Below are 13261 nucleotides of genomic sequence, written 5' to 3'. Positions count from 1 at the left end.
TAGGCAACAAAAAGAGGGAGATTCTTTCCCCTCACCTGGTCGCTCCCCTCCCCTCAGCAGCTACTGCCACCGCTGCCCTGCCATTGAAAACAAAAGTATAGTAAAGGAGGGGGACTTTCGTCTCCCTCTCCCCACAGTTATTGCCGCTGCCATGGCTTTTAAACAAAGTAAAGTAAAGGAGGCAGGAGGGGGGACTTTCAGGCATAGCAAAATTCAAGGATCCGCTGCTCCTCAAATTTTGCCACCATAGGCAGATGACTCCTCTGCCCATGCGCTAATCCACCAGCGACTGCGCAGGAGACGGCAATGGTCAACCCCTCCTGTATTCTACCAAAGACAACCACAGGGCTCTGTGGTCACCAGGAGTAGACACTGACTCAACAGCACACTCTACCTTTAGCTTTGCCTTTTATTCATTAAAATCCCACCCCTCTGAAGTTGTTATTTGCCCTGCAGGTAAGGGTGGCTAACTGATAAATTCCAAACCATGAAGTTGCAAAAGCAGGACATCATCTTGAAATATGCCTGACTATTCATTATGAATAGAGTAAGAGCTTCAGGGTAAGGGTGCCTTACTCATGATATTTTTTTAAAAAATGAGCAATGAAAACTCCCATTTGGAGTCTGTTCTTTGCAGACTTCATTAGCATCACTCTCACTCACGTAAGGCATGAGTCAAGTTCTTGTTTTGTGGATGGAGAAAAGTGTGCTGTGTGGGAGATGCCAAGAACCCGGCTCTTTCATCGTCTTTATGATGTCATTGTTAAAGAAAGGTGAATTTCAGCTGGGGGAGGAAGAGTCTGTTTCCCAAGTTTATCCCAAAGGATATAAATAAATAAATAAATAAATAATAGTTGAGTAGTCGAGAAGAAAGAAAAACAAGTTAAAATAAGCGACATAAGCAATAGCAGGGGATAGCAGGATAGAAGAAAAAGAAATAGAAAAAATCACAAAATACAAAGATCTACAAATTGAAATTGAAAGGCTGTGGTAGAAGAAGACCAAAATCATCCCAGTAGTTATTGGCGCCCTGGGTGCAGTTCCAAAAGACCTTGAAGAGCACCTCAACACCATGGGGCCACAGAAATCACCATCAGCCAATTACAAAAAGCAGCTTTACTGGGAACAGTCTATATTCTGCGACGATATCTATAATAACAACAGCAACAACATTGATAATAACATTCAGCCATCCCAGGTCCTTGGGAAGGGATCGATGTCTGGATAAAACAAACCAGTCAATAACACCTGTCTGACTGTGTAAACAAGAAATAATAATAATAATAATAATAATAATAATAATAATAATAATAATAATAATAATAGAGAAGGTGGGGCTAGGTCACAAGGGTAACATAAGATACATTTTTATGTTAAATGCATTTTTATGTTAAAATATGTGCCTTATGTTAAGATGTGCCTTTTTAAATGAATGAATTAATGAATGAATGAATGTTGCCAGAATGTGGCATCTTCCATTATCCTATCTGCAAAGATACCAAATTCTGCATTTTGACAAGAAACTGCTGGATGTGCAAACAATATATAGCTTAGTTTATACATGTCTCAAATTATAGTGATCACACAAACAGCTATTGCTAATATTTGATCTTCAAGCAAGGTGGTTTTGCTGGGCCATGCGTTAAATTTCATGGCATCCGTGTGCTCTCCCAGGCCTTCACATGGCTTATTACCACACAGCACATCCTGTGCCAGGTATTCTGTTGGCTTGGCTTGAGCCCATTTGTCATGAACCATTTCATTTGCAACATCTGCCCATGTTACACATCTCCTGCTGTGATATTTTTCTTTAATACATCCTCTTTGCATTTTCCTCTTCCATTAATATACATGGAGCCAGAAGGAAGGAATCCATTAACCAATGCCTGCATAATATGTATTATGTAATAATGAGGATGAAATGTCCAAAGTGAAAATGAGATGCTGGTGCCAAAGTGCTGCTCTTTGAGATGTGTGCAATGAGATGTAACATGGCCAGATGTTGCCGACAAAAATGCCCACAATTCAATTAAATGTTCTCCAACCTTCCCCACGTTGAGTTTTAGTCAGGAAGCAAACCACAGGTAGTAGGCTTTATTCAGCTAATAAGTATTCACATTGGATGCCTATAAACAGCAGTCTGGGGTGAATCTTTGCTATCATAAAATAGTGTCTGTTGGCTGAACAAAACAAACTGTTTTTCCTGGATGACGGATCCCAAAGTCATGGAGTCTTCCAATTCAAGGAAGCACCTGTTCTGCAAATTCCAACAGCATCAAGACAAGCAGAAATGCATACACTGGTAACTTCCTCGCACCTTGTGCTAACATTGCAACCTATTCCAGGGACCATTGAAAATATTATACACCATTGCTCGGTGTCATGTAACATCATCTAAGCATCTGAGTGCCCCTCTACTGAGGCATGCTGACACTGTTATTCCACGCAAGGGCATAGGTATAATTGAATGGCGGGGTCTGAGAGGGAGAGAGGGCCTGTTAGCTGAGCAACAGTTTGCTCTTTGCTCTTCTCCTCTTGCCTCTCCAAAGAAGACAGTGAGAAGGTGTGGGGCAGGGGCCCATCTTCACCTTTTGACCCAGCAGGCCCACTCCAACCTTGCTATGCCCCTAATTCCACCTAGGCTATTAATTTTAGCTTTGAATTGTCCTGGCTGCCAGTCTCAAGCAGAACTTTACAAGTCCTGCAAATTGAAATCCTGTAACTGGAGATGCTAAAGGACTGAACTAAGGACCCTCTGCATGTGAAGTACATGCTCCGCTAGAGAGATCAGAGTATTGGGGGACAGTAGCAGATAAAGGAGTAGAAGGCGTGGTCCAGAGCTGTATCTCTACAATATTTTGGGGAACAGCTTCAGTTGATCAATTTTTACATTGAATGATTGTATTTTTATTTTATTTTTGCAAACGCTCTGCAATCAGATCTCTCTTGAACCAGACAGTATGATGGCTTACAGATTGCTCCAGGACTACCATGGTTTAGGCCAGGGCTGCTCAACATCGGCCCTCCAGCAGATGTTGGCCTACAATTCCCATAATCTCTGCCTTTTGGCCACTATAGCTGGGGATTATGGGAGTAGTATCCCAAGAACAGCTGGGGGGCCTAAATTGAGCAGGCTTGGTTGAGGCCAATATTTCTTTCTTTTCTAAGCTTGTGGAAATCCTATGCAGTGAATTGATCATGTACTGAATTTCTTTCCACCATGCAATAACTGAAAGAAAATCATAGTGCGGTGAAAACACTGGTCGTCTCAATCCAACATCTCAGAGAATTTTAATAATCTGACCACAACGATTTAAGAGTGACTATACTACTGGGATTAAGCCTAGTTAGTTATTCACTGCCTTGTGAAAAGGACTATTTTAATAAGCAGTATATAAATCTATTCAGTGCATACATCATGAAAAAAGGTTTCCTCCCTAACCACACACGCATACTAATTGTGAACTTTCAGATGTTTCCCATTCATATTTGTAGATGAACTATAAATGTGCGAAGTTTCATCTTCCTAGCTGGTGTGGAAGATGTTTAGAAAGTAAATATTGTACCACTAAGACACAGCTATTTGCAGCAGTCATTTTAATTTAAACCCGTCCTTTTAAACTGCTTAGTTACCCTACTGGGATAGCTTACAAATTATCTCTGCATTTGTATCACCACCCCTTTTCTAATGAGACAATTAGCCTTAACTAATGAGCCCATTTATAGGTGGCAGTGCTGTCTGTTTCTCATTCCCACCTCTCCAGCCCTTCTGCAGCCATGTAAAGGTGTGAAGGCTTCACCGTGTGAACATGCTTGAAAGGCTCCAAAGCAGAGCAAGAAGAGAATATTCACAATGGAGAGGGGCAAAATGGAATCCATGCCTCAAAAACAAGCCAGGTTTTTAAATTTTTAAATTAAATTAAACTTCCAGCTGAGCTATTTTACAGTAATAATGCAGTGAAACTACACAGAAGGAAAGTTTTTGACTTTTATTTATTTATTTCTATTTGCCACATTTCTATTCCGCCCCATATACAAAACCTTGGGAGGTTTACAATCTAAAACACAACAGCAATCTAAACATTGTTTTGCTTTTAAAACAATTTAAAATACAGATTAAAAACTCTATAAATTAAAATTATTAATTAAATTAAACTATTAATTAAAGATTAAACAGATATGTTTTTAGATTTTCCTTAAAAACATCTAGGGAGGGGAGGCTCTAATTTTGTTAGAGAACATATAATGCTGGGGAACTGAAACCTCAGCTTAGAGTGTTGAAACTCACCAAGGGTTCAAATTGGAGTTTGGAGAGCAAAAACCTCAGGTCACTCTCCATGCGGAATCAGAGTTTGAACAGGGTGTTCTGCATTTGGATGTACAGGTTTGGCAACCTCTGGCCCCTTTAACTCTGGTTTTGCACTACATGTGAATGCGACCAGAGTAAGTTACATAGTGCTTCTAGTGCAGGATGACCCTGAGCAGGTTCCAAAGACCCAGGGCAACCCTAAAAAAGGCCCCGTTTTGAGCCACCACCAACCGAGCCTGTGGCAACCGCAACCAGACCTCTTCTGAGGATCTTAATAGGCAGTGGGCTCATGAAGAAGAAGACGTTCTCTTAAGTAACTTGGACCCAAGCCATTCGAGGTTTTATAGGTAATAACCAACGCTTTCCATGAGAAACAACCTTTTAATAATACTAATCCAATTCAGCTAATTTAATCCAGCTTCTCTTGCATCTCAAAATGACTGAAAACCACTTTACATGGTTTCCAGGAACAAGTTCTAGAAGCCAGCCTACTGCTCTGTTAGAAGTGAACATGGTTCACTTCTGATTCATTGAGCCAGTCCACACAACAGATTAAAACTGATTTAGTGATCACTCTCAATTCCCAGAGAACCTCAGAAAATGTCATTTGGTTTTGGGGGTTAGGGATTTCTACTACATAATTCTCAGCACCCTCACCAAACCACAATACTGAGTATTCACTGTGGGAAACAATTATGGCCAACATCCTAATTAATGAAGTACCAGTACTATAAATGTGGTCGACTAACTCAGCACTGGCAGTCATGCAGTGATGACCTCCCTTCCCCCATAAGTCCTGTGTCACCCAAAAAATATGTCCCTGAGGGTCATGCAGACCTCAGGGACATATTTTCAGGTGATACAGAGGACTTCCAGGGGAAGGGGAAGTCATCAAAGTCCCCGCCCCCCACAAGCCCCATGCTACTTTAGTCTTCAATTTGTCCTCAACACCAGTGCATCTCACAGAGCACTAGCATTTGGCCAGTGATGGTTGCCATGGTATAAAACTGATCTGTTCATACTTACTCACATGTTTTGCAGCATGAGAAGAGCACAATAGGAATTAAATGTGCAAAGGAGGCTGCTTTAGAACTCAGACAGAGTGCTGCCAAGCAACCAAACACATACAGAGGCATACGGAGCTGGAGGCTGTGTGACCTTCAGGGACACATTCCTGGCAGCCAAACAGCACTTTTAGAGGGAGGGGATATTAGTGAAAATCCCTCCCCCATGTGCACCCAGCTGTTCGGCAACGCTCTGGCTCAACTCTGAATCAGCGTCTTGCAAGCACACAGCTCCAGTTCCATCCTTCTGACGCTGTGGAACATGCGAGTCACTGTAAAAAGAGCAGTTCATGGTTTTAAGGAGGGCTCTTTCTGCAATCTGGGGTGGTATTGAATGAGGCTTCCCATTTTGTGACCCTGTATTGCCACCTCCCAACAGACTGACTACTTCCAGAATCCTAGTGGTGGTGGAGGAGATACAAGTACTGGAATGTTGCTATAAATACAGGTGCTACTAGCTGCTGCTTACAGCCTTTTGAGACGGAGGACCACTGTCCATGCCCATTGGGGTACATAATACCCACTGAATATCCCTGCATAAGTTGGCTCCTTGCCTTCTCTCTGTTCCTAAGATTTTTAAATAGAAAGATGATGGCAGAGATGGAATATATATATATTCCAATACTGTTAGAATTATTTCTTCCCCTTCAGGTCCCAAAGGTACTTGAAAAGCTTTTGCGTACTCTACCGTCTGGAAGGGGGGTGGAAAGAATCATTATGAGAAGTAGGTGGTTAGTATGAAAATCCTAGCCTAGATTTATCAGTCTGGGGCCTTCTTTATAAAACTGTATTAAACTGGTATGGATTAAATGGTCCTGGAACCATGCCAAATTTTGAGTCAGAGCTATCAAATGCATTTATGAGCTGTTTCATATGCACTGAATTTATATTAACTTAAGAATGTAAGAGGAACCCTGCTAGATCATACCAAAGGTCCATCTAGTCAGGAAATCAGAGGAGGGCATATTTCAACTCTATTTTCCCCGGAAGCACTCTGTGCCACCCGAAAACATACCTCTGAGGGCTACACAACCCTCAGGGACATATTATCAGGTGGTACAGAGCACCTCTGAGGGAAGGGGAGCTTGTCAAAATTTGCTCCCACCATAAGCTGTGAAGCTGAGTTCCAGCTCTTCTTACATGCTAAGTGAGCAAAGAGACACCTGTTAAAGTGGTGGTTCTCTTATATTTAGCAGGGGAGAACAACTGGCCTTATCCAACGCCAGCACAGCATCCCTCCAGTGGCTCTTGCTGGTATCTGCCTTTAGATTTCGTTTTAGATTGTCCCCTTTGGGGACAGGAGACCATCTTATATACCCAGAATGTTGGGGGCAATATGCTAAATCATTGTAAACCGCTTAGAGAGCTCCGGCTATAGAGCGGTATATAAATGTAAGTGCTATTGCTATTGCTGCTATTGCTATTATATATGTATTATTTCTTTTTCTATGTAAACCGCTTTGAGAACTTTGGTTGAAGAGCGATATAGAAATATTTGTGGTAGTAGCAGAAGCAATGGTGTGTGTCCCATAGCACTGGTCCTTCATTAGTCTGGATGTCAGCCTTTGTATGGCAGAAACAGAATAAACAAGAACAGAAACATTTGCTTAATTTGCATAACATAATTCAGTCTCCGCTTATTATAGTTTCTGTGGTTCGAAATTTGGATTTTGCCCAAGACTGGAGAGCAACTTCCAAGAAAGAGACATGATATCAGCAATCCATTCTTCATCGAGCTGGTTCAACACAGTCAAACAGTTCTCGCTGAAGCAGCACTATTGGCTGACAACTCCTGTTTCATACTATCCATTCCTCAGTCCCAAAACAAAGGCATGTTTGATGAGAAAGCGAGTTCAACGAAACTTAAAAATGGAAACTCCTGCTTTTGTATCAGATCAGAATTTTTAACATGTGCTTTTCTTTCCCCCCTGCTGGATTGAGAGATAAATATCTTCTATTGTTGAGCTGAACAGTTGTTAAAGGTCATTGCCACAGCAGCTCCATCACTAAGACTCGGATGAGATCCCATTTTGGATAAATTCACAATTTTTCTTCCTAACAAGGTGATAGTATCTGGGTCTGACTGTACAGAAGTGCTGGGTTATGGAGGAAAGGCTATTGTGTTCTGGAAGACAGATTCTCTGAGTTTCTGTGGAACGTGCAAGGCCCCAGAAGTCAAGTAGTTTGATTAAAGTGCATCTCTCTTCATAGGCTTTTAAATACAGATAAAAATACTGTTTTCCTGTAAAAGGCTAATGCCAGCTTGGAGGGCTTGCTTTCTCTCTCTCTCTTTCTTTCACCACCACCACCCCTTTGAACTTGAATCAAATGAAATAGAGGAAGTTCTAAGTTTTCATATTTTTTATTTCTTGCATATTTTTTACTTTGTTGAAAAATATTTTGTTCCAAAACCACTTCAAGTACATCCTCCAATGGTACTTCTTTTAAATCGCCACAGTCAATGCTGTCTTATTGTGTGGACAAATTTTTGTTGTATTTTGTTCAGTAATCTTTTGTAATTTGCTTGGACATTTCTCTCAAGGGGGATCCTGTAGAGAGTGTGGGGAAGGAGTCAACAGGAAAAGGGAGGGAAAGAAAAAGGAGAAAATGGAGTTGTTCCTGAATAAACCTTTAGTTAAATCTACTTAAGATTTCCTTGTGTGTACGTGGGAAGCAGCTATAAAACAGTTTCTATTTGTATTTTATTTCTGCCTAATACTAGTGACCTCCACTGACTGTCTGAGGACTGCCAAGTGGTTACACAGATGCATTGCTCTCAGCTCTATCTATCTATCTATCTGTCTATCTATCTCATATTTTTATACCGCCTGATATGTATATCTCTACGCAGTGTACAAAATTTAAAATAATATTTAAAAATCAACACAGATTAAAATACACAAAACAATAAAAACAATATAAAGCAGATACACCATAAAAACATTAGTGGTCTATCAGCCTATGACTACTGGTTCAGTGTTCTGCTCTCATTAACTACGAAGGCCATATTTGCACATAACACGGAACCTGCACCCCACCCCTGCTCTTCTGTCTGAATTCGGGTGTAACGGAGAACAGGCTCTCTGCAGCCAGGGAGACTGCAGAGAGGAGGGGGAACTGGCTGTGTGGACTTGCTTCTTGCATGAAGGACAGCCCGCACAGCCAATCATGGCTGGAGAGAGGGAGGAGCTTCCTCCCTCAACTCCAATTACAATGAATGCAGCCTCCAGTTCTGCATCTGCATATAATGCTGGGGAACTGAAACCTCAGGTTAGAGTGTTGAAACACACCAAGGGTTCAAATTGGAGTTTGGAGAGCAAAAACCTCAGGTCACTTTCCATGTGGAATCAGAGTTTGAACAGGGTGTTCTGCATTTGGATGTACAGGTTTGGCAACCTCTGGCCCCTTCAACTCTGGTTTTGCGCTACATGTGAATGCGACCAGAGTAAGTTACATAGTGCTTCTAGTGCACGATGACCCTGAGTACCAGTTGCAGGCGAGCAATAGCAGGAGAGAAGGCATGCCCTCAACTCCTTCCTGTGGCTTCCAGCGGCATCTGGTGGGCCACTGTGTGAAACAGGATGCTAGACTAGATGGGCCTGATCCAGCAGGGCTGTTCTTATGCTCTTATGTTTTCCCCCAGCCCACCTGTCCTCGCAGCCAAGTGAAAGGCCTCTGTGTGTTTTCAGCTCATCCAAAACAAAAACTGTACTGAAAAATACATGTGCAGGGTTGTGTGCATCTGGCTACTGTGATGGTGCAAAGTTGCAACTCATAGCGTTGAGTTGACCCTGAGAGATGATTGTGAACCTTATGCCACAGCTGCTGTGTGAACGGCCACTTCTCTGCATGCGTTGAAAACATGTTTGTGGGAAAGCACTATAGAAATATTTTTAATAATAATAATTAATAATGGCTGAAATATTGTGCAGTGTTCCACCTGCTTATAACTGGATGCATGCACAGTTGCACAAGAGCATTCTTGTGCCAGCATGAGAACTTGTGCGAATGCAGTTGCACAATCAACAACCATTATTTCCAATGGCCGTCAGTTGTACCAATATGTTGGCACAAGTTCCTGCATTTGTGCAAGAACACTCCTGCACAATTGTGCACATGTTCTATTAGAAGGCAGGTGGGACATTGTGCAGTATGTCAGATAATAACCATAACCATAATAATGGAGGAGGAGGAAGAGGAGAAGAATAAGAATTTTCCAAGCAGCATTCATCCGAAGAGATGAACACTGCAAGCATGTCTGCCTCCGTTTCAGTGATAAGTCGCTGGGATGCCCCAGTCTCCCAAACACGGAAAAAGAGTCATACACGCTTACAGCATTAATCTCTTCAGATCATAGATTTCTATTTTATGATAATAGAATTGGATGGGTGGGATTGGCCCATGGTACCAGTTACTGTTGCTTTTCATCATATATGATGACGGCAAACAATAAATCCTACACTGCATTCAAAAATTCAAACATGATGGTGTACAGGGATGTAGATATTTTGTAACAATATGCCCAACTTATTCCAATAAGCTAGCAGGGAGGTAGGATAGTTGCTAGGTAGGACATGGGCCCAGAGGATGGTCAGGAGTGAGTTATAACCCTGTCTTCTGGTTCCCAGGTGCAAGAGTAAGCCTAGGAACATAGGAACATAGGAAGCTGCCATATACTGTGTCAGACCATTGGTCTATCTAGCTCAGTATTGTCTTCGCAGACTGGCAGCAGCTGCTCCAAGGCTGCAGGCAGGCATCTCTCTCAGCCCTATCTTGGAAGCCTATGGCCCCCAAACCCTGCTGTCATAGCTGAGGAGCAATGCACCCCTTGACATTACATTGGTGGAAAGCCTTTTTCTTGCCCTTTTGGTAGGGCATAACATCTAAAGGGCTGTCTACAAAGAAGATGGCGAACAATGTTTTTACTGGGACGGAAGGATAAGAAGTAGTGGCATTCGAGCTACACCATCACATATTTAGGCAAGGTCAGTCTTTCTGCACTGTTAGAATAATAAGGCAAAGAATTTTAACAAGAAATTTAGAACAGGAAAGGAAATTTAACAAGATATGGGATGAGCATCTGACATCTCTGGTTTCAGTTTAGGAGATCCTGCTGTTGCAGAGAGGTGAGGGACTGGTCTAGATGACCCTTAAAGTTCACCCCACATCTATAGTTTTCTGATTTAGTAGGCACAGATGAACATTTCAAGCATGCTGGATGTTACTGTCACAAAAGAGCCAAGGATCGATTGAAACTGCCATCGTTGGGGGGAAGTCAAGCTTTTCTGTAGAAATGAAATGGTACAAGGTTAGAACAGATCATTGCTAAGAATAGCCAATTGCATTTCAGAGGTGAAGTAATGGAAGAAAGGTGGTTCCTAAGGGCATCACAGTGACAGAACAGCATGCCTAAGGAGCTAGTGGAATAAATGCCCAGTGCACATTGCTTTATTTCAGCTGAGGTTCAAGAACTCTGTTGGTTTGGTTTGGTTTGGTTTGCAGACTGCCCCAAACTTATGTCCCCGGGTGGTTTATAACAACATAAAACAAAATAAAACAAAAATTAAAACATTAAAACAACTTAAAACCACAATTCTAGTTAAAAAGCTTGGGTGGATAAATGCATCTTTAGACTCTTTTTTTAAAAAAAGCTGCCAGAGATGGGGAGGCTCTTATTTCAGCAGGCAGCACATTCCAGAGTCTCAGGGCAGCAACAGAGAAGGCCCGTCCCTGAGTAGCCAGACGAGCTGGTGGCAACTGCAGACAAACCTCTCTGGATTATCCCAATGGGTGAAGGGGCTCACAATGAAGAAGGCATTCTCATAAATACCCAGGGCCTAGCCTGTTTAGGGCTTTATAGGTTATAACCAGCACCTTGTATTTTGTCTGGAACATATTGGTTCCAGTGTATGTTTTTTAATTTAGGAGTAGTAATATGGTCTCTTTTAGATGACCCAGAGACCAGCCTGGCTGCCGCATTCTGTACCAACTACAGTTTCTGGACTACAAACAAAGGCAGCCCCACATAGAGTGCATTGCAGTAGTCTGGAGGTTACCAGCATATGCACTACTGTTCTGAGGTCATTTATTTCAAGAAACAGACGTAGCTGGCGTATCAGCCAATAGAAAGCACTTCTGGCCACTGCCTCAACTTGACACACCAGAGAGAGGTTTGGATCCCAGAGTGTGCACCTGTTCCTTCTTGGGGGTGGCTGATCAAAATTGTCTGCTGGGTTCGAACCCCGCACAATAAGTACCTCCATCTTATTTGGATTCAGTCTCAGTGTGTCATCCCTCATCCACCCCCTCACTGCCTCCAAGCAGACATTGAGGGAAGTGATGCTGTTTCCGGATGACTCTGACATGCAGAAATAGATTTGGGTGTCATTAGACACCCTGCACCAAATCTCTCGATGATCTTTAGCATGACAGAAAGAGATAGCGCCTCCTTCATTTAGGACTTGATCGTTCAGTCTGCCGAGTGCTTCTGTGAGGTACATGAGCTTTCAATGTGAAGAATCAATATTATTTATTTATTTATTCGTTCATTCATTGGTTTATTTATTTATTTATTTTACATTTATATCCCGCTTTTCCTCCGAGGAGCTCAGAGCAGGATCCCTGAATTAAAGAATATCCTTGCTTATTAGAAATGTTAGAACACAGTGAGGCACTTCACACAACATGTGTGAAGCGCCTGAGGGGGTTCTGCGGGGAGAGCGGGCTTAGCCGCTCTCCCTGCAGACAAGCAGCCGCTGGTAGCTGGGCAGCCGGATCGGCCGGCCACACGACTGCCGTCACGGCCCTCAGAAGTTCCAGGATGCCCTGCGTGCTTGCGCGGGGAATCCTGGAGAGACCCCCCAGGGCCCGGGAGGCTGCTTGCAGCCTCCCAGCCAGGGGTCTACTGGTGTGTCACTGTGCACTGTGGCAACACACGAGCAACGAAATGAGGTTAATGGAGCGCTCGCTCCATTAACTTCATCTAAGCGAAGGGTGGTTTAGGTGGGCTAGCCGCCTTGGGAGCAACGGGCTCACCTGCGAGCCTGGTGGTTCCCACGACCACGGGAAAGCAGGCTAAGGCTCTGCTTTCCAGTGGTCGTGGGAATAGCTTCAGTGAATATTAAAAACATCCACAATTGGGATTTCTGAGACTACCTTTTCCACAGAACTGGATGCTGTATTACAAAACATTAATATATGTCTAGAACGTGGTTTATTTAAAGAATTATTTCCCTACTATGGATCTTATAGCAGGATTTGAAATCTGAAATGCAGGTTGGGCTGATTAATGGTGGTGGAAGGTTTAAATTTGTATTTGTGTTTAATTAATATTACTATAAGGGTAAAATTTATAGTTGGTATCACGAAAAGAGGTGCGCGGGAAGTCAATTTGTGTTCATTATGATTGTGATGATTGTTATGGTTATTATTGTTGTTAAAACTCAATAAAATTTGAACTGAAAAAAAGAACGTAAGAACAGCCCTGCTGGATCACGCCCAAGGCCTATCTAGTCCAGCATCCTGTTTTGCACAGTGGCCCACCAGATGCCGCTGGAAGCCACAGGCAGGAGTTGAGGGCATGCTTTCTCTCCTGCTGTGACTCCCCTGCAACTGGTACTCAGAGGCATCCTGCCTTTGAGGCTGGAGGTGGCCTATAGCCCTCCGACTAGTAGCCATTGATAGACCTCTGCTCCATGAAGTTATCCAAATCCCTCATGAAGCCATCTAGGTTTTTGGCTGTCACCACATCTTGTGGCAGAGAATTCCACAAGTGGATGATGCGTTGTGTGAAAAAGTACTTCCGTTTGTCGGTCCTAGATTTCCCTGCAATCAATTTCATGCGATGACCCCTGGTTCTGGTGTTATGGGGGAGGGAGAAGAATTTCTC

General features: G+C 42.8%; 1 protein-coding gene across 7 annotated transcripts in view; it reads left to right on the top strand.

Moving 5' to 3' along the window:
- The window catches only part of CDH4 (cadherin 4), an 803867-nt gene that overhangs the window by 714705 nt on the left and 75901 nt on the right, over positions 1–13261 (top strand). The window lies entirely within an intron of this gene.

This window comes from Hemicordylus capensis, chromosome 4, assembly GCF_027244095.1.
Source record: "Hemicordylus capensis ecotype Gifberg chromosome 4, rHemCap1.1.pri, whole genome shotgun sequence".
In the NCBI taxonomy this organism is placed as follows: domain Eukaryota; kingdom Metazoa; phylum Chordata; class Lepidosauria; order Squamata; family Cordylidae; genus Hemicordylus; species Hemicordylus capensis.
This window is presented reverse-complemented; position numbering and strand designations above follow the sequence as displayed.